This window comes from Cardiocondyla obscurior, linkage group LG08, assembly GCF_019399895.1.
Source record: "Cardiocondyla obscurior isolate alpha-2009 linkage group LG08, Cobs3.1, whole genome shotgun sequence".
NCBI classification, from domain to species: Eukaryota; Metazoa; Arthropoda; class Insecta; order Hymenoptera; family Formicidae; genus Cardiocondyla; species Cardiocondyla obscurior.
Window position 1 is genome coordinate 1189520 of NC_091871.1, and position 21634 is coordinate 1211153.

The 21634-nt window shown below is 47.6% G+C and overlaps 2 protein-coding genes across 2 annotated transcripts in view; one reads left to right on the top strand and one right to left on the bottom strand.

Moving 5' to 3' along the window:
- The window catches only part of Ror (tyrosine-protein kinase transmembrane receptor Ror), a 189272-nt gene that overhangs the window by 101714 nt on the left and 65924 nt on the right, over positions 1–21634 (bottom strand). The gene's annotated exons all lie outside the window — the stretch shown is intronic.
- The window catches only part of LOC139104841 (uncharacterized), a 142519-nt gene that overhangs the window by 89265 nt on the left and 31620 nt on the right, over positions 1–21634 (top strand). The window lies entirely within an intron of this gene.

Sequence of the window (21634 nt, forward strand, 5' to 3'; positions counted from 1 at the left end):
TACAACTGCAATTAAGGAGATAAATATTTGTTTAATGAAATTAAAGGCGAGGTTACGGATTATCGCGAAATCTCCGAAATTAGAAATTACAGCGAGTGATGCGTAAGTGGTGCAGAATGTTGAGTCTCGTTACTTTTCGACTCGCGGGAATTTTCGTCCGTGCGAAACACGAACCTATAATTATTCGCGTGAGTTATCGCCGTGAGTCATCGGATCAAATGTTCATCGTTTATACAAGGAGATCCACACATGGTGATTGCATGCGTCGTGCGTCTAATTGTCCGACTAATAATAAAAATAAATGTCATAATTAATTAATTAACTTACATCAGTTATCAGATCGTAAACATTAATTTCTTCTTTTTATCGGTACTTATACATATTGTATATTACAAAAAATATTACTAATTTATCATTATTTATCGGAGCAAGTAATGTGAATACGAAAATTTGGCCGAATGATTTTCTTTAATAAAAAAAAAAAAAAAAATCTCGCCGTTACAAAGAGGTAGTCGGAATCGCATCGGTCTCTGTTCCCTCTGGACCACCTACGCGGGAAATCGCGTGCTCGTCTGTCTGCCTCGGTAGCTTCTCCTTTTCATCGTGGTATGTCGAATTCCGGATCGGGATACGAAAATAATGCCGAGACCCCCCCGAATCATTCTATAGAGGATCTCTCCGTGCGGTATGAACCCTTCTCAGGCGTGCATTCCATCGACAAGTGGCTTTTATATGCATATTAGAGACGAGAGGGCTGTTTTGCATGCCGACGAGCACTGATAAACAGAAGTCGAATAGCTTGGAAAGCTGAAAGAAATATATCATGCGGGCGCGGCTTTGTTAAACGACGACGAGCAAGAAATATATGTATAGCCGGGAGCCTGGGCTCTCTTTCTCCATTCTCTCTCTTTCTCGGCATACGATTGCATTAATTTCAACGCATAGAAGGCACGGGCGTAAACGCGCTCGCGTTATTAACGATACTTTTTAATCATCAATATTACAGAATGTGATTTCATTAGTTTCGCGGATTTAAAATGTTGGACGTTTGCAATCATATTTCTACTCCCCTTCCCCTTGCGCCGATCGTTCGTTCGGTGTTTGTTAATAAGTGCTCGCGGTACAGGTGGCTGGGAAGCTTTGTGAATTTTCGATTGTAAAACAGACGGGAAGTAATGGCAGGCGTTGCAGGGGCGCACGAGCAGGCAGCCTGAAATTTGATCAAAATCGCGCGACTCTCTCCGATACATTTTGGCTCGCCGGGGAGGGAGGGGGAGACACTATTTCAACCGGGCACGTTTACCACATATAAACCATTTCCTTCGTTTTGCGTCTACGCACACGCCGCGATAACACGTGCCGCACGTTCCCGCTGCCGATCCAATCGTCGTTTTCGATGGTCCGTTTGTCATAATAATCCAAGGACGGAAGCCGCGATCGTTACTTTCGTATCACTGGCTTCATACGGTCGTTTCTCTCACAAATCTGCCGTTAACTCTTTTTATCGCCATTTATATTTTCGAAAAGTCTCATATTTTACGATATTTATCTTAGCGTGTAATTTCCGCTTTACATGTGGCTCGAAACAAAAATCCCATTCAGATAAAGACTAATTTTTTTTTTTAGTGCAATGCATTAAATGACCGCCGCGTATTCTCTCCCTTAATTTTTTTTTTACTAATTGAAATTAAATCGTCAACGCGCTTTAATGCATCTGTAATCATTTTCAGCGCTAATTAAAAAACTGAATAAGCAGTTGTGTTTTTTAAAATATTTTTCTCTTCATTATTATTATTGCTCCCGCGCGTCTACTTTTGGACACAGTTTATTTCACACGCGCATAGGTAGCGTAACTTCGAGCAGCATCCAACTACCGGGGACAAAGGCTAACCGGACTTCGTTCTCAAGGCAGGGCTTGCACTCTCGCGCTGCGGAATTATTTACCAAAGTTTCTCCCGGGCGACTAGAGAAATTTATGACGACCGCTGAGAAATTTAGCGCGAGCCCGGCAGAGATTTCCCCGGCAAAAAGCTAACCGCCCGCGCGCGGTAAGAACCGCGTGACATGTTTAAGTGTTCGATTAACATGTTCGCGAGCATCGAGAGCTAAACCCTTCCGTCAAACTCCGACGCGGCGCGCCGCGCACGTTTTACTAACGCGAAAACGCCGCGCGCTAATGAACGCGCTCGATAACGTTTCGCGCCTTCTTAAACTGAATGCAATTAAACAAAACTCGAGAGCGAAATAGCTACGAAGCGACCCGCGTGCTAGGTAGATCATATTCGTCCCGGGTGCGGCGAATATAATTGCGCAGGGATAAAAGTGAAGATGTCACTTCCATGTTTTTCGGTTCGAAGTTTTGACACGTCTTCTTTCAACTTGTGTAATAAGATTACGGTGCCGTCCGTTGAATCGCTAACATTTCACGAAGTTAAACAAGATATCGCGGACGCCGCTCGCCGAGCATTTAGAAACGTCCGCGTCATCGGGAAGGATTAATGTAACCAGAGCCCAGGGCAACGCGAAACGGAGGGCAACGACGCTGGAAAAACGAAATAGCCGACATGTCACGGCAACGGCACGGGAATTAAATTACTCGGATTTATTGGACGTACGATAATAACGGCTGACGTCCGGTTTATCGTTTCCCTCTCTCTCTCTCTCTCTCTCTTCTCTCTCGTTTTCGCTCGCCTCTCTTTTCCCTTCGCTAAAATCTCTGGTTACAGGCGGATAGACGGGATGGATCGGGTTGCCTCGATGCCTAATTAAAGGGGACGTTTTAATCGTCGCTAGTTGACGACATTGATGCTTTTATGGAAAGAGCTGGGAAGAGTTACGAAACAATACGCGGTTCACCTTTGATTCGTTCGTTACTGAGAACGCGATTGGATCAAAATCACCGAGTCAAGCGCGGCGGTAACAGATCTCGATTGACGGATGGACCGCGGTAGGTGATCGAGAGCGAAGGAGCGGGAATTTGTATGTCGAGAATCCTTCAGAGTTCGCGAATGATAAAAATGTTAGAGGCGATCGTCGCGTCACTCTCCGAATGTTTTCTAAAACAGAAACAGCGACGAGAGGCAATCCAATTCCGGTAACAAATTCGCAGTTCTTGCTCTGCAATCCGCTGTCTGTTTTTGCTCATCTACCGTCCGTCTTGATAACATCGAATTACCGCGACAAGAAAGGACCTTAATAGCACTTAGCTGATGACGCTTATATTTTTATAAGCAGAAACGAGGTAATGCGTCGCGTCTCCGTCGCGGACAGGCCGCTCGAAGGATCGCGTTCGCGACTACGCGAGACGTTACCCGTTTTCCCGGAAGTAAAATGCGAGAGGCGTATTAACAAACGGCTTTATACATAACATCGTTGAATTAAGAAAAATCCGGAAGTAAGACGCTCTCCATCCGCCCTTTCCCACGTCCGTCAGAAAAATTCGCGAAATCCCGCGCGCACGGCTCTTCCATTTCTGTCCTAAAAAGTGTTTAATGAATCGCTCAATCTTTCGCGGGCGCACGCGATATTACCTGAGCGTAAAAATATTCCGCTTCCGACCGAGGGGAATAACGACTACTCGCCCAGCGAATGATTAAAGCGCAAGGAACGTCAGTATCAAAATGATCACGTTTGAGAGCGCAGACCAAAGGGGGGGACGCGCGCGCTTATTCGGCGGGGCTCGCGAGTTCTCCCTCATTATCGCGCAGGTACTCCCGTGGGTGCACGACACCCCGCCGCCGTGAGTGAAGTGCACGCAAATTCGTAAGCACGAATCGCGATTTTATCGACGGCCGGAAGTCCCATTAAAGTATCCCCATCGAGCGAACGAGCGGTAGAGAAACGGTGGAGGAACAGGAGAGGGTGGGAGGGAAAGGGGTGTCGGCGGAGAAGAAACGAGTCGTCTGGGGGCGACAATTAGTTCTCTCACCCTTATCTTCGGCATCTCGGCTCTCTCTCCCGTTACGCGAGATATCGCCAACTATTTCAAGTACTTGGAAACTTAGGAGACGCACGCGAGATCTCGCAAAATATGGTCTCGAGACGTTCCGCCCTTCTCGCTCTCTTCTACCTCGCGCCTACACGTCGCCGCCTGTCGTCCCGACCGCGTTACAGGAGGAAGCTTTTACGGGGGAATCGAGCCCTATCGACGCGAAACGCCTCGGGATAAAGTATCGCTCGTGTAACGATTAGCGTTACATCGCGTATTAAAGTTAAAATTGAAGCTCGCCGCGGGGTGGGGAAACAAGCGTGCGTGCAAAGTGCTGGCGACCGCGCGCGCCTTATCCTAAGCGAGGTCGATACACCGGTAATAATAATTCACGGTAAATTCTTCTCTCGGGGATCCTCTAACTTTCTGGCTTCTCAAATCGTACCGCTCGATCGGAAAAGGGGGACGGACCGGGCAGGAAATGAGCCGACCGTCAACATCCCGACCTGTCGCGGCCACCCTTCGTGCGCCGAGCGAACGTGGGCCGGTAATGCGGCCACCACGTCGGACTTTTATCCGGCTTATCGTCGTTGCGGACGCGCAACGGTGACGACTCTTATCGTTACCGTTATCGAGCACGCACGCCATCGTCGCGAGCGCTTGTCTTCCGGCCGCGACGACGACCACGACGGAATGAATCATCCCGAGGGTGAGGGGGGGAAAAAAGAGCGAGAAACGCAAACGCGCTATCGGCAACTCTGACGGGTTTTCGAAACGATTCGTGAACACGTACGCGCCGCGGGACCTATTATGCCGTGCCAATTATTCGACTCGGTCGCGCTAACGCCGGGAAAAGTGGAAAGTCACCCCAGAGACGATCGATCAGATTCGCGCCGTCGACGTGAAACGGCGAGCGGAATCGTCGCGCGGCATTCCGCGCTGCGTAATTGTCTCAGGTATATTTGTAAAGAAATTAATTCCGATCGCTGGCTCGGGAAGTGAAGTTCCTAGGCCCCGAGGTAACGCAATTTTCTTTATAATAACTATTTTCTCGCGGCCCGTGAGAAATTTTCCTTTTATCGGATTAATTCCCCGCCTGTCTGATTTTAATTAAAACTAAGCCAAAGAAAATAACGTTTCATCCGCGACGTGGCGCCGATATTCGCCGGTTAATCTACCAGGCTTTCTCTGCCTTTGTCGTTGATATACGCGTCGCTTTTGTCGCGGCTCGTATATGCACCTCTCGAGACGTTCAGTACTTTCGTGCGTCGCGGCTCTTGATGCATGCACCGCGGTCGGGCGTACGCGATTATATGGACTACGGGAGGAGAGTCTAGCTCCGGGTCTCCCGCGCCGCGCCACGGGCGGTCGACATTCCATATAAGCTGTCTCTCCCAAGTCGAGCTTATATAAGTGCATTTGTACGTATCACACGAATTCACATTCGGCCGCCGAGACGCGTTTTGTCGTGGAGAAAACGACGCGAGGAAAGAACGCATTGAACCGCATTGACCCGCCCGGTGCCACTCCATATGCTCGGAAAATGCGCGCCGCTCAATGCAATAATCGAATACAAGAGCTAGCTCGGTGCTCGACGTCGCCGTATGAATATAACGTCCGAAGACATAAACGGAAAATAAAACGTTTCTCCTTCTCGTCCTCTTCGCTTCGAAACCAGAACGTTCCTCTCCTATTTCATCGGTGTAGATAAAGGTTTTACTTGGTCGTAGAATTTTTCTGAAGAGAAAAAAAAAGAAAAAAGAAAACAAAGGAGAAAAAAAAAAAAAAAACATTTGTTCGCTACCGTGACGGGAAACGATAAAAGATGAGATATCCGATTTTAGGGACGATAGAATTTTCGCGCATTCGCGAATATTTAATTGCGCCGGTACGCCGCCGTGCAGCGGCGAACTTTCCACCGCGGACTTATCTCTATTATTGAACTTGGAAGTAAACATCGAGTTATATCGCGCAAAGTTTACCCGGCTCTTCTCGAGCTGCGCGAATCAGCGGGTGGGTATCGTTGGCTGCTTTCTTTTCATTTCCCAGCGTCTTAATGCGTTCCTCCGTCTCGCTGTCGGGCCGCTTCCACGACTTTCGACGCCGATTTCTTTACCTCGTATTTTCTATTTCCTATCCCGCCGCCTTATCTCTTTGCGTAACTTGTTTTATCGAGACCGGATAAAAGTAAAGGGTGGGGAGGGGGTCCATTCGCCACTGTCCTCCATTTTCCGCGATTCCCCGCAATTTCCTTTCGCTCAAGATAGCTAGACGCAGACATCACCGCGGGCTCCCGTTCCGTTTCGCGAGCATTTAAAGCAAGAATACCCCGGCAAGAAAGTCGTCCCATTCTTTCGAAACGCGACATTAACGTATCTCGAAGTAGGGAAAAATATAGAACCGCCGTAACGACCCTCGACTCTGGCCCGATAGCGGCCCGGGCGAAAAATGCGCGCTGACATTTATGGAGTGGCATCTCGATCGCGGAAATGCGATACAACACCACGGGGGAGACTGTTTGCACTCGGAGATATTAGATTCGAAAGAATGTCTCGATAAAGTGCCGCGGGCGCAATATTATTATGATAAAAAAAAATATAGATATATATACGTATATATAACAATATAAAAGCCATTTATAAAAAGTATACCAACTGCTCAACTTTATCTTTAATTAATTTTAATAATAACGTATCTAATAACAAAACAGAAAAAAAACCGTGACGAGAGCTCGCGATCTCAGAAATATTCAAACGTGCATCATTTGCGGATCTTCGCTCGTGTAACCAGATCGTTTTTAGGACATCAATATTTTTCCAATCGGATCTGAGGTTTCGCTGCAACGTTCTCCCGGAGATTCTCCGGCATTTGCATAGCATTCGAAGCCCCCGATAATCTCGGGAGAGTTTCCACCACCCGCGCGTACTCGCGGGACTTTCGCGCGCCGCGGATTTACATGCATAGAGAACGAACGGGGCGGAGGGGGTAGTTTTTTCGTTATGAATGTTAGATCGCATGGGAGAGAAGCGCGTATTTTTCGCCATGTCCTCCTCGTTATACCCCCTGGCCCGCCGCGAAATCAGCGATAGTCGAGCGATCGTCCATCATCGGCGGTTTGTATCGATGCAGACGTAAAAAGGAAAAGAAACGCATCGCATACGCTCTCCGCGCCGCGCATCCGCGTTCGTTTCTGCGCGCGGAATAGAAACCCTTCGTTTCACAAAAAGAGAGGGAGAGGGAGGGAATAAAAAAAGGAGCGAGCATCCCGATGCTGCCTCACCGCGAAATACCCCTGGGGGAATTCGTTTCTTGTGCGTTTCAGCTTACACGTATCCCGGGCTCGGCGCGCGTCATAACCACGCACCAAGATGGAAAATTATTCGGATGCGTGTGGAAAAATGTATCGTCGCGAGTCGCGCAAACGAGAGCTCTTCTTCCAGAGCGGGCCCGTTGTTTGCATTTGCCATAATTACGCGAGAAGACGATCATAAAAATGCAAACCAGAACCGCGCCCCGAAGGCATTTGCCTTTTTGACGGGACCTGTATTTTTTTTTTTTTTCTCCTAGATACACCACCCGCACTTTTGCGCGGCAGGTTAAAAAATTTTTAGGGAAAGGTAAAAATCGGATATTTCGCGGACGAAAATTAAAAAGTCCGTACGACCCGGGGCGATATTATTTCATCGCAACCGCGGCCGCGAGGAATGTTAACATTCTTGGTCTTTGTTATTTTCGGAATAAACTGCCTTCGCATATGTATGGAATTTTTCATAAAAACATACAGAGTTCGAGACAAATAAAATATATTATGAGAGACTATTACACGGTTCTCTTAACTTTTGTAGAGAAACCGCAGAAAATGCTATGCATTTCTTTTAAAAGTAAATAAAAAATTTATATTACATACTAATAAATAATTATAAATGTTTCATTCCGTGCAAAATAAAAACGATAAAGTTATATAATTAATTTTTTAATACTGAAAAATGTTTACGCTGAAAGTTCCCCGAGAAATTTAATTTCTTACGTTATAGTCGCAGGAGACCATTTCCATTTGCATTCGCCTTTTCGCCTAACAGCGTGCCAACCGATTACTCGATCTTGATAATGGATACAATCGAAGCTTACACCGTTGCAATGCACTGTTCCGACCTCGTATCTAAAGCGTAGAATGCAGCCACGAAACTCGGCCTATCAGATCACAATTCTTGTCCGCAAGCGAGCGATCGAAAAGCGACATTGAATAGCCACCTAGGCATTCACACTCCCTACGCCCTGTCGGCATTGTTCGAAATACGAATCTCCGCGATAATGGAATTTAATCCAAAACAGTCCTTTGATTCTAAAAAATTGAAATCCTCGATGCGAGACAAAAAAATATATTTTATGCATATAAAATCGTCGACGTAAAATTTGAAAAATGTACAAGTTATTAAGCTTCAAAAATACATAAATATATTTTCAAAGCGTATTAAAAAAAAAAAAAAAAAAAGATATATACGAATAACGCAAAGTGCAGTTAATTTATATCACGATAAAAATTATAAAATTTTTTTCTCAAATATTTTTCTACATAGATAAATATCAACGCATACTTTTTTTTCTCTTTTTTTTTACGATGTTCCCGTCAAATAAATTACGAGGACGGACTCTCGCCCATATGATTATCATGTCGGCGCGTTTTTTATTCGCAATTACGGTCGCCCGTCTAAACGAAATGCGTACGTCGCGAACCGTGTAATCCCGCAAGAGTGATTATCACCCTTTCCTCGGCGTGACTCTGTCACGGTGTTATTACGACGCGGAGTACGTCGCGAAGGGCGCGAAGTGCTCCGGTTAGCGTGATTTATGCTCTTCCTAATCGCCGGCCGTCGCCGTCGGCTATTTTTTAGTGGCGCTGGAACGGCGCGCCGGCGATAACTTTGCGCGCAGCCACCGCGTAGCATCCAGTAGCCCGATGCGCACTTAGATCCTACGCGTGCAATACAATAACTTAAATCTTATCGGCGCGCCGTCGCGCGAAACTGGTTTTTCGGGCCGTAATATCAGCCGGCGAATTTACGAAGTCCCGCGAGTGCTTAACCCCTTCTATCAGCCCGCGGTGGAAACCGTCGAGAGAAACACGTTTCCTTTCTGCGCGCGGCGGAGCCGCATTTCCCGCATTTTCTGATAATGCTTTCGCCCGCGTCGAGAACACGTTCGGGCCCGACCCGCGAAAGCCGCGACGCAACCTCATCGCCTCGCCCGGCCGCGGTTTAAATTAAATAGACGAAAATTGAACGCGCGCGAACGGCGGGTTATCATTACGCGTAATTACGATTTTAATTGCCACGTTACCGCTCCGTTTACGATCGAAAACGATCACGTACACCGCCCGCCCAATTATTCTCGCCGGCACGTGAAGTAGCGCGGCGGTCGTAATCGGGAACCGCAGGGCCGATAATTATGGGTATTAAAAACGGTAATAGTAAACATCAAGCATGCAAAATTATGCGCTCAACCGGCCATCCGCCGCGCGGCAAAAAGTCGCTGCGCTAAAGCTGCACGTCGTCCCGCGAAAGAATCCCGCGGTCGTGCGTTTACTAACGCAATTAATGCGTAAATCGCATTAATTATTCTAATCAGTATTTAGTAGAATAAAAAAGCGTATGTCTTTTTTTAATCTCTCCGCAAAAATCACAGTCGCGCTGTAGTGGATCCTCAACGGCGAGACGGGATCCTCTCCCTCTATCCGCTGTATAAACAGATGGTGGTCCAGAAAACGGTGCGCGATTATCCGCGCACGAGCGCGCAATTAGCGTAACAAACGAGTCCCGTAATGACTCTCAATAAAACGATTATTAATGGATCGCCCGGTGCGCGGGCAGGTTCGCGTGTCTATTAACGCGCCGGCGGTTATTGTATTGCCTGTCTCATTTTTCCGACGACTCACGTGCTATCGCTGGCGGTCTTAATAGCTGCGCGCCGCTCGGCCTGGGCGCGGACGCGAGCGGATATCTTCATTATCGCGGTGAAGAAAAAGAGGGGAGGGTCTCCCCCCGCGGCGGAGTACTTAAAGCGGAGACGCTCGTCGGCTTCGCAATTAACGATCGCTAATGAGACGTATGCAAATATCGGCCGGCCGTTAAAGGTGCTCGCGGCGCACTTTTTCGAGGTGGCGCGCCTCGGATATTCGTATCACGCTGCGCGTGCATATATGAGAGATAAAAAGCTGAAAATGATAAGAAACCATCAAGTCGGTTAAATATATTTATAATAAAATGAACAGAGTGAAACAAACGGCACTCTTATCGCGGCTGCAACAGACTTTGGGATTTCCGGACGAACGTAGGACTTGTTTTATTGTCGAATTTCGTGCGTGGATTTAATGGATGTGACTGGGCTGCATTTTCATCACCGCGCAATTGTCATTAAACGTTATTGCGCCGAAATAAAGCATAACGACAAGGCTAAAATTGTCCGCGGGTCCGGAGAGAGAGTAGCAGACGCATTCTGCGGGATTATATCGATTCCAGAATGAATCGGGGAGAGTGAGTTCAAGTTTGGACCGCTCGAACGCGAAACAATTTTCGAGCGAATTTTATCGCGGCGACGAGCGGATGCGCGCGGGCTCGATTTCGTTAAATGCAACAGAGCGCGGTGGAAGCGAGGGAAAAAAAGCCGGGGAAAAGGAGAGGGAAAATAAAAAAAAATAAAAAAAATAAATAAAGAAAAGAGAAAAAGGAAATCGAAGCTGCGAACGAAATGGACCTCGTACTCGGCCGAATGGAAATTCACTTTGCGCTCTTTGCTCGAGGGATATCGACACGCGGACGGGGCCGCCCGTTACTTAAGACACCGTCCGGGAGTTCCGCGCCGGGAGAAACGTGGAAAAGGGAATGGGAATTAGATAGTTCCGCGGAATCCCATTACCGGAGGCGCGGAGACGCGCGGTTCTGTCCGATACAAAGTGGCGTTCGAGGCCGAATAGATAGCGGCGCCGGGAGCAGCTGCGAGACGGCGAGATGCGCGTGTCGCTTCCGATATTGCGGTGTAAATTCGGCTGGCAATCTCACCCGAGCGATATTCGCCCTCGCACTTAGTCGCGACTCGTTATGTATATGCACAACGGCGAAGGTTTATTTTTCGTACGATCGATGGGAGTAAATCGCGAGAACGCGACGTGGTCGGGGTAAATACCCGTCGACGATAAAATTAATTAGTCGCAGTCCGGGAAGTGGCGAGTGCGCGACAGCTGTTAATTATACGGTTCGCGCTCTGTAAATATTCCATGATTAAAATTGTTAAGGTGGCGATTAGGAGCGCTTTTGACAGGTATTAACACGGCTGTTTTCGAATCCGCGGGAGAGCGTGGATGCGCGCGAGTATGCGGAATTCCGAAGATTCGAGATCTCTTTTTCTTCGCACTTTTGCAGACGGACCGTGTCGAGCTCGTTGCGCGGCGCCGGAAGATTAATCGTTTTGATTCGGCGACACGGAATTGAATTACGAGCTCCGCGCACGAAAGCACGGTAAGGCCGACTCGCGCTACAGGATAGATTCCTTGCGGCGACCGCGTTGTAAAATCCGGAACATTCATCGCGGCCGTTTTGCATTTGGTGCATAGGTTTCACTTCCACGAATCTCTGATTAATGTAATCGAAGATCTGATATCGAAAACGACGGTGAGAAACTCGCGCTTTTCGTCCGCGCAGCGGACTGCGAAACGTACAAAAAATAACGCAGGCAAATTTTTGACGTGTAAACAAGCCCCCGGGGGAAGCTGGGAGAAAGTTAATTGCACCTTTACGCCGCCACGATCGAAATGTATCGAAAAGAAAAATAAATCCAGTGGAATTCCTGGGTTGGGAACTGCGTACATTCCTGCCGTGAGAAACTTCCGAGCTTGCGTGAAGTCTTCGCGAAAGTCTTAATATATCTTTTTATTTTTTTATATATAAAAATTCGATTAATCGCTAAGTTAAGGGATCAATACTCGCGCGTGAGAAATTTTACCGCAAAAGAATCGCTTTTGAAAGCGTCGCGAGGATCGTTGCAATATAATGTCGCTGAGGCGCGCGTAGAAACGTAACAATGGCCCCGAGTTAATTCGCTATCGCCGGCACGGAGCAAAGATCAACCGGGCGGGGGATCCAGACGATCGCTGCGAGTGGGTGATCCCTGGAAGAACGATCCCGGGTTATCCTCGCCGCGGCCGTACGAGAAAATGATCGTTTAGATAACGATCGAGAGGTCGGGATTGCTCTCTCCCGGATGAGAGCTACGGTGGGTGGGTAAGAGAAACCAGGGACAGGAGCTCCCTCGGCAAAAACTCCCGACAACGGGGGAGACAGAGTGGCACGACGTTAACGTAACGCGGTAGATAAACGCCGAAATGGTCGCCGCGAGATTTCTTTCGCCGCCTCGTCCGAGAACGAGTGGCGCTCGCGAGAGGAACTACGCCAGCCCGCAAAAACAGATATTACTTCGGCCGGTGAGAAATTGCACGGCGGCAACCCTTTTCCCGGGCAGTTATTCGCGGCGATTCGTCATCGGCTGGAAATATTTAACAACGGGGTTTTTCGTGAGAAAAGCACGACGTCGGAGTATCTCTTTTCTACGAGACGCGAAAGGCGGCCCGAGCGTGGGCGGTTTGCTATCGTTAGGAGAGGCACTTCCGCGGGGTTAAACTGCAAATAAAATCTTGCCAATTTTTATTCAACGGCACGGGATCGGTGGGACTTGAAATGCCTTTAGGGGTACAGACGCGCCGACGTCCCGCAACAGATCTTCCCGGTTTGAAAGATCACCCCCGCGCATGAATAACGAAAAGGTATATACACGCACGCGAGTAAGATACGTTCGCGAGAATTTATGGGCGCAGTTATTCATACCCGCGGTTCACGCTCTATGACTAATTATTGCAAATTCATAACCGCGGGCCTGTTTTTATTTGCAAGCCCGTGCGGAATAAATAGAACGCACCCTCCCGCAAAAAGAATATCAGATTGCACTAACAAACATAAAGAGGTATTAAATTATATGGGATTAAAAATAAATTGTCCGGCGTAATTTAAACCACATTTATTTGTATAAATTGAGACAATTACAAGATAAAATATTACCAAAGGAAAACATGCATATAAAAATTAAAAAAAAAAAATTTTAACGATAAAATTTGAAATAGATTAGTACCACGGCAAGCGTATATTCATTCCGGCGTCTATAGTGTAAAATAACGGCGAAAAGGAATTTCCGATATGAGAAAAACTGGACCGCTTAGATCATAATTTCCGTTCCCGGCGAGTTTTATTGGATCGCGGGGCAGCAATAACATCGTCTCGCTCTTTCTCTCGGCGCACTTCGTGCCAAGATTTCTTTCGCTTTTCCTCGCGGGGCGGAAGGGTGGCGGGAACGCGAAAGGCGAAAGGAGAGGATCGGTGGAACGGTCGTGCACGAAAGTAAAGGTGCGACCTGAGGGGCGGCGTCTATCCTCGAGGGTGGTAGGACGATACCGCGTGCAAGCACTTCGTGCCAATGCGCCGCGCGTCAGGATTACGCTTCGCCGCCTTGGAATTGTTTAACTTTAATAAAGCTATATCCCGCCAGCGCTTCCCCTCGTGGCGGCGTGATGTTGTCCTCCACGCCGCGACTAGACCGGAGGATACCGTCGAGATTGCCTAGATGGTTGTGTGCTCCTCTCCGGCTTAAGCGTCTCCTCGGAGGTGAGCTCACGCGATTACGGAGGCTTGAGACCGATAAGAAAACGAGAGACCGATCGCGAAATCGTTTATTCGTGCCGAGTACACTTAATTTATTTTAAAACGACTCAACGATGCTCGCACCTGCGAGGAATTAAAGTCATATTAATTAAATATTATTTCTTTCATTGGTCCTTTTATTAAAAAAATTTTTTGTATCATTTTTGTAACCGCCAGTAGAGCTAGGAGTATATTAATATGTATGTTACTGTACAACAAGGGTGCTCCTCGCTGATAATCGATGAAAGAAGTGGCCCCTCCTCCCTCCCCCCGCTCTTGTGATTATCAAGTCGCGAGACGCGACGTGATCGCGACGAAATATTCATAGCATCGAGTGATAAATCCGCCGTCGAAGCAACAGGTTAACGTCGAAAGTTCCACCTCCGAGTGCATCCAGCTTGTATCTTTGACAGGATAAATGCGACGATAAATGATCGGCTCGTTTCGGCCGGCCGGCGTAATTCGTCCGCGGCCTTCGGTATTCCGGGCGCCTTCCGGAATCATTTCTCGACGAGAAAGTTCAGCGAGCCGCGAGGAGCATTCTCTCTCGATCGAAACGGTGATTCGCGGTATTCGCTTACCGTGGAAACGTCACGGCTCTAGCGACAAATTAACTCGATATCGTCACTCCCCGTTTCGCGCGCGCGCTGCCGCGCCGGGTGGCCATCGGAAATGAGGTATAACGCGAAACGCGCGGTGCTCGGGATAATTTGTCGCTCGGCTGCCGATTCGCGACGCCCACGGGATTTCATTGACGGCCTGGGAATCGACTAACGCGAGGCACCTCCATGGAATTCAGGGTGATTAACAGCTGCAGCGTTTCTCGTCCGCGTCGCGCGTCAGTCGCGAAACGCCAATAAGTTTCACCGGAATTTTAGACAAGCCTCGACGTATCGTAAAATCATCGCTTGAAAGCAAAGGGTAACTATACGCTTCTATCGGGGACGGCCAAATTCGCCACCGAGTTCGGATTTTCACGGGAAAGTGCGCAAACCCTCGTTTCCCAACAACAACGATCCCGCCGGCGATAGCGGACGTTATCTCTATCGCGTTTTCCGCTCGCCGTGCAAGGCAAAATTCGAGATCGCCGCGATTGCTCGGCGGCGGTGTCTCGATGGAGAGAGGATCCCGGCGCGCCCGCAAGTGGGTTCGTTTCTTCGTTCCCGACCCTATGGCTGCTCCGGTAACTCGATAGTTTTGCCAGTTCCGTAATCCTACATTTTCCGAGCCATCTGCCACTCCGCTCGTTACGCAGCGGAGATCGTCGCCGTTGAATTCGCCGAGTTAATTCGCGCGGTCTCCCCTCGAATGCACGCCCCCGAGACCGAGAAACTAGTTAGCCGATGTCCTCGTGTGACGATTACGCGCCGCGAGGACAACGGAGACGCAATTGCCCGATTAGTCGGTCGGGCTGGTTGATTAAAGAAAAGGGGACGTGTGTCGTGGCCATAAAAGAATTCGACGCGTGCGAATACGTACCGCAGTTAGTATTTCTTTTGTAATTTTTATTTTATTATTTTTTTTTATTTCTTTTTTTTATTCTAAGTGCAACCAGAAATTTATTTCTTATTACAATTTGCGGAAATCAGGATTAAGTTATACGAGGACGCGTGTGTCGCGCAGCGAATTCCAAGACTCGGCATAGAAGCAAGGAGCATAAATCACGATCTGAGCGTATATCAAAAGCATCGCCCACCGAAATCTTCTTAGAGCAATTTGTAGCACAAACGAGCCGCGGGCAAGCGAAGCGGGTGGATGTTTATGAAACGCGACGAAGCAAAATTGCCGTAACTGCGGAGCGAAAGACAAGATAAAAGGGAGGAGGGCTCCGGTCTATCTGTTTCGGGAGGCAATGAGACGAGCTGACGTGGGAGAGAGGATTAATGACGAAGACGCAGATGTTCGAAACGCTCTAAGCGCATTTCCTTAATAGCACTAACTGCTATATAAAGCCGCGCGCTCGGGTAGAAACCGAGGACGATAAAAAGGTAATTTGGCGGGCTCTCACGCGGCAGCCGGCCCTTTTAAGAAGATATTAAATAATATGTCGTTAGATTATAAACAAAGTTTTTATCAGCTATCGAGGACCAGCAGTTACTACGATTGAACAAAACGACGCACATTAAAAAAAAAATTTCCTGAGTATACGTCGCCGTAATTTTAAAAGAAAAATATTTAAACAATATTTAGATGAGGATTTTTAATTCCGCATGGAGATAAAAGATAAATGTCGAGTTTCGATCGCGTGAACTTTAAGTCATTAATTATTGCATTTTTTTTTTATCTGGCTTTATCAGTATTAACAAGTTAAAATTAATGAAGTTGAAGTAGCTCGGCGGCAACCCAATGGAAATATGTACATACGTAATTATGATTTAATCGACTCGTGAAAACATTTCGACTGGGGGCCGCGGACGTGAACAAACACGGGGTGGCGAACGCGATTCTTCATCAGCGCATTGGAATTCGGGGGGAAGTAGGCGCGAAGACAATAATTTTCCACGGTCGATTTACACGCGAACTCAGCTGCCTGCAACTATATCCTCGAAATATATACATATATCTCGCGCCCGTGAAAGGGGGATAGAAGGTGGGTGGTTAGATACGGCGGCGGTCTCGGCCGCCCACGTCGCTTTCGGAGTTCTTGAACTCGGTTGACAGGGGCCAACAGGATTTAGGATCAGCGGAGGTACAGCGAGAGAGCCGGAGCTGAGCTCCTTGCCACGTGTAATCTGACCTGGCGCATCGAGTCACGCAATATAATCGCCGGTTTCGCCATTTTCGGAACTAGGCGCGACCGTTCAGTCCATAAATATACGCACCGCGTTCGTAAAATATTCATTTAAAAAAGGAAATAATCTTTTAATAAAAAAAAAAAAAAAAAAAAAAAAGGCAGTAATATTAAATTCTTTCTTTCCTCTTCCCCTACGTTGTTTTATACGCAAGTCTAGTCACAAGTACTAATATTAATTAATGAATTTTGACCGATCGCGTGGTACGCGAGCGAAAATCTGCGCGAATAGTAGATGGAAGTCAGTGGACGGGGAAATAACGGTATTTATTCGACGATCCATCTTCTTCGTGTAATAAATTGACGGAAGTGGCGCTTCCGCGCGTAAGTAAATATCGCGAAAACTTTTCTCCCTTTTCCGATCGCATAATTTCACTTTAATTACGCGACATTACGATTTCGCGTGGGACAAACTGCGGCGGCGTGTAATTTAATGGATGATGGATGGATCGGCGCAGCCGTGGCGAAAATAAGGTTTATTAATGAAGATGCTCCCGCCGTGGCGCAATCGTGTCAACGGCTACTGCACAAGTTTCACAATTTCCTCCGCGGGAGATCAATCATTACTTTCCGCGCGGTAACGGCAAACGCGATGTTCTACAACGTATCGCAACCGGCGGTCGCAGTTTACGAAGCTAAATATAAATTGGCGCTACTTCAAATCAAGCGGGCACGCTGTCTCGGATTTAATTACCCGATAAGATCGGAAACGTTGATCTAACGTGGTAACTCGGTTAGCCTGGTTGGAAAAATCTTCGGCCCTTTTTACGCGTAACGTCCACCTGCCATATCTCGCTTTCGTTTCGCTTCACGTTTCGGCGCGATAAAAGTAAAACGCGAAGCGCGAGCTACCGTCAATGAAAACTAACGTTTCGCGCTGTCTAGCGCCGAACTAGCCTATTTTACAGACGATAAATGGCCAAAGTGAAACGTATTGGGTCGTTTAGAATCTTATACGGGATAAACGCATCCCGCTGGCATGCATTCAGCGTGCCAATCGTTAACACGATTTAACGAACTTTGAAATACGATCGGTCAGCGAGAATCCGCGACCCTGTATCAATATACATATATCTATATACATATATCGGCTCAATAAAGAAAAAAGAAAAAAAAAAAAGAGCGCCCATGTAAAAAGGCTGATGCCTTCATAAATAAATACCAATGCTTTCGGTGAGAACGCGGCGAACGGTATTGGCAAAGTTGAAAGACGAGATATGAATTTCGATCAATCACTTCGACGGTAAAAAATAAAAAAACAGAAAAAATTCTTTATTCGTTACAAATCGATACGAATTTATGACCATTGTTATTTGCGTTCGCAGGGCAAGATAGATACCGTTCGCGACAGCAAGACTAATATCGCACATAATTAACAGAATGCTTAAATCATTTCAAATAAAATCATGGGCGTGCATAAATGTGAATTATAATATTATTACCCGGAACAATCGCGGAATAAATATTCGCAGCCTCTAGCTTGCTTGAAAAAAATTTCTTTTTTAATAAAAAAAAAAAAAATGCTGAAACGATTCATTTTATCGTGCCTACAGCAGGCACTACGTATTGTTTCCGCCAAATAAGAATTAGCTGGCAATTAAATTGCGGTTTAATATCTCCAGTACGTGCGACGTTATATCCCATTGCCCGAGGTTATGGCGAGGGTATCAACTAAAACAGAGGAGAGGAGGGAGGAAAAAAAAATTTTTTTACCGGGAATGGTGCGTATTACCTCAAAGTTTAATTAACTCGATGAATCTGCCCGACGTATAGGTGAACACTCTGCGTTTCTACGTGCGCGCGACGGCATATTGTACAAAAAGCCATAACGCGAGTAATTCTCTCACAACTATGCTCTCGCTGACCATGCAATTTATTTTCCATACAGTTTTCATGGGCTCTTAACGAGCCCCGCCGCTTGCTCTCTCTTTCGCCCCCTTTTTTTCCACTTTTCTCTCTCTCGTTCCCTCTGTCTCTCCTTCGTTTTTTTTTGTTCCTTTTTTTTTCTCTCCTACCCTCTCAGTCCTGCATCCTGTACGCGCGCACGTATGGTGTGCTGATTTTCGCGTATTGTGCATAGTGACGCGCCGCGGTGAGGAGCAGACGATACGGGCCCGACAAAGGGAAATGCAATTTACTTTGAAAGCGTTGCTTGCGTACTTGCATCTGCGTAAATTAGATCCGCACGCATAGTTCGTTTCTATACGTGGCCCCGGCTGTAACCCGGGTTGCCGCTTTCCCTCCTCCCGCTCCGCCCTTTCTATTTGCCGTGTCATATATCGCCCGCTCGTTCGGGGATAATTTCGAGTTTGACTTTAAAACCGTCGGGTTTGCGCCGCGATGTATGAAATTTAAAGTTAACTCCGCGAAAAGTTACGCCCGTTATTCCCCGCGATATACAACCCTACAATAAATTTATTAGCTGTTCGTGTAAAAGTGCACGAGCCCGCTAGATTCTCCCCCGCAACGTACATTTACATGCGGTTCTAAAAAAAAAAAAAAGAAAAAAAAAACAGAAAAATAATTTTAAAAAATAGTCACGAGAAAAATTGATGCCGCGAAATATTATCGGCGCCGTTCGACGTAGAGGATATTATTCCGACGGGAAATATAATTAAGTTTGCCGAACATTTCTCATGCGGAATTTGCGGATCGCAACACGTCACGCGCACGGGAGGGATGTCATTTTAAATTCAGCGAGACAGCGGGACGTTCGCGTAACGCCGATCAAGAAACAGTGTCGGGAAGATATGTCGATAAGACATCACTACTGTCGGGGGCTCGTAAAGGTACTCGGTAGGATTCGAACTACTTGGTCGTCGATTTACGGCTCTTTTGATCCTCTCGAAATCCCCGGGGCATTTACGGAGTTAAGAAAGGTACGCTCCGAAGGCGAGGAGCCATATGTGCGTACATCGCACAAGAGAGAGTGACTGATATAGTAAAACTCGAAAAGTTGATAAAACCGCGAGAGGCGATCGAACCTGACGGAATTCGCATTGATCAACAATAGTAGAACCGGCCGTGCTCCGTGAGATGCGTTGCGACAAATAACGCATCGGAACGTGTCCGTAATGCGACAATTAAAAATGAAACGGCACGATAAGTGTAATTAATATTGCTCGACGTTCGCGGATTATCGAAGATAAAAGTTAAATAGTATTGTCAAAAATTTTATTCGCCGATGTGATTACGGATAATATTTTTTTTAATTAATCAAGAGGCAACGTTAAGCTTCTCGTGCAATTTGCGAGTAAAAGTTCGTCCAGGCGGCGCGACCTGAAAATGCAACGGCGGTGTACCCGGGGCGCGCGGCGCAAATGGCGGGGAATTGACAAAACGGGCGGCAGAAGAATCGAGGGGCGATGAAGGAAAATGCAATTTCGTCGACCCCGGGCACACCGACACACGCGGGGAAAGTGCCATACTTACACGTTGCCGAATGCATGCGCTTGGTGGTCCCGAGCGTACTTCCGGGGCACGTAGAGCCGCACAATTCAAGAATACCAACCTGCGGACAAACAAACGGGTTAATTAAAAGCTCGACCAAACCTGAGAGCTGAGGGGGAGGGTACAATGTATGACCAGGACGAACAGGACTGCGGGATGGTCTCCTATTTAGGCGCGCGCACGTGATAAACACACGCAACGTGGTCAAGGAACACATACGCGCCGGGGTGTGTATGCATATGCATTTTCCGCGCTGACGTCGGGCATGAAATTTTTCGCATCCCACCGGTCGCCGCCACCCTCTCCCCTGGCCCGCTAATCGTTTTTCCCCGGTCTCGCAAAAATTATGCGTTATTGTTGGCGGACCTCCACGATCGCGCAAACGGGAGCAATCGTCGGCAAGAACCGCTCATTGAGGGCCCTTTGTTTCGCACTCGCACGCGCGGAAATTTAATTAACGGCGCAAAAATATGCCCGCGCGAACGCATGCGGACGCCGTGACTCACCGTTGCGTTTTGCGGGAAATATTGTTTCCCCGAGATATAACAGGGGTATATATTATAAAAATAGAAGCGCCCAGCGAGTGAGGCGCGGAAGGGGCAAAGGAAAGAATAAGCGGAGGTTACGCAAGCTGATTTAATTTCGCGAAACGATTTAAACGTCTAAGAGGGACTCGTGAAGTTTCGCAGGATAACGAATAACGGTACGGGATCAATTCGAGAGACGACGCGCTTCCCGGCGATTGCGTTCGTTGCACCGCCATATCGAGCGGGCGATAACGCGCTTAAGTATAACGAAAGTTCGTGGAAATAAAATTAAACGTTAGCGGCCATTGCGGAGATAATCCACCGCTTCGCGTAGCCAATTTGCTCGTTCACGGGTCGCACAACTGATCGGGACAGCGCGTGGATGGTCGTAAAGGCGAAGGTGGAAGAGAAAAGCCGCTTTTACTCCAAGGCCGCATTGACGGCAGCTTTAACGGCATCCAACGTCCGGCCCTTTCCTTCTTCCCTTGTCGCAGAACACCCGACAGGGTCGCACACGTCGTCTCGTGCACGCACGCGATAAATCGCCGGCTCGTAAACCAACGTTTCTCCGTTCGATCGGGAGGGAGAGAGAGAGCTCCGCGGAGATTAAATGCTCTTCGAAAAGGCTCGTCAAAATCGTGCTTCGACGCGCGGCGAAATTAACTCGCTATAAAGCGCAGAAACGCTATCCCGAGAGTTAACGTAGGGCCGGAGATGATTGGATTTCTCTTTCGCGGCAATCTCGACCGGAATCGTACATTTACGAGGTATCGGATGGAAATAAATTAGTAAAGAAATTAAGTAACGTCTCGTTAATTGGCAAGAATTATTTCAACTCTTTCTCCGGAAGCGGAATAGATTGTACATTGGGAGTTGAATTAAACCGCGTAGCCCGCGAGTTGATTAAGTTGCGCTAAGGTTGCTTTCTTGATTCCGGGGAAGGTTAGCGGGAAGTTCGGGTATACCGGTGAAGTTCGCGGCCCTATGGAAATACGCATAAGTTACAAACCCGCGAGGTACTCCCGGCGGTGGTAACATCGACGCACTCCATGCCCGAGCGGAGTAAACTTCTCTGATTTCCCCGCTTGTGAAGTAATTATCATCCGCGCGCGCGCGCGCTTATCGCGCTGGTGTACATCGTCGGCGGGTACTTGAACGTGTGATAATGGAAATTTTAGCGGCCACCGCGTTTGCGGAG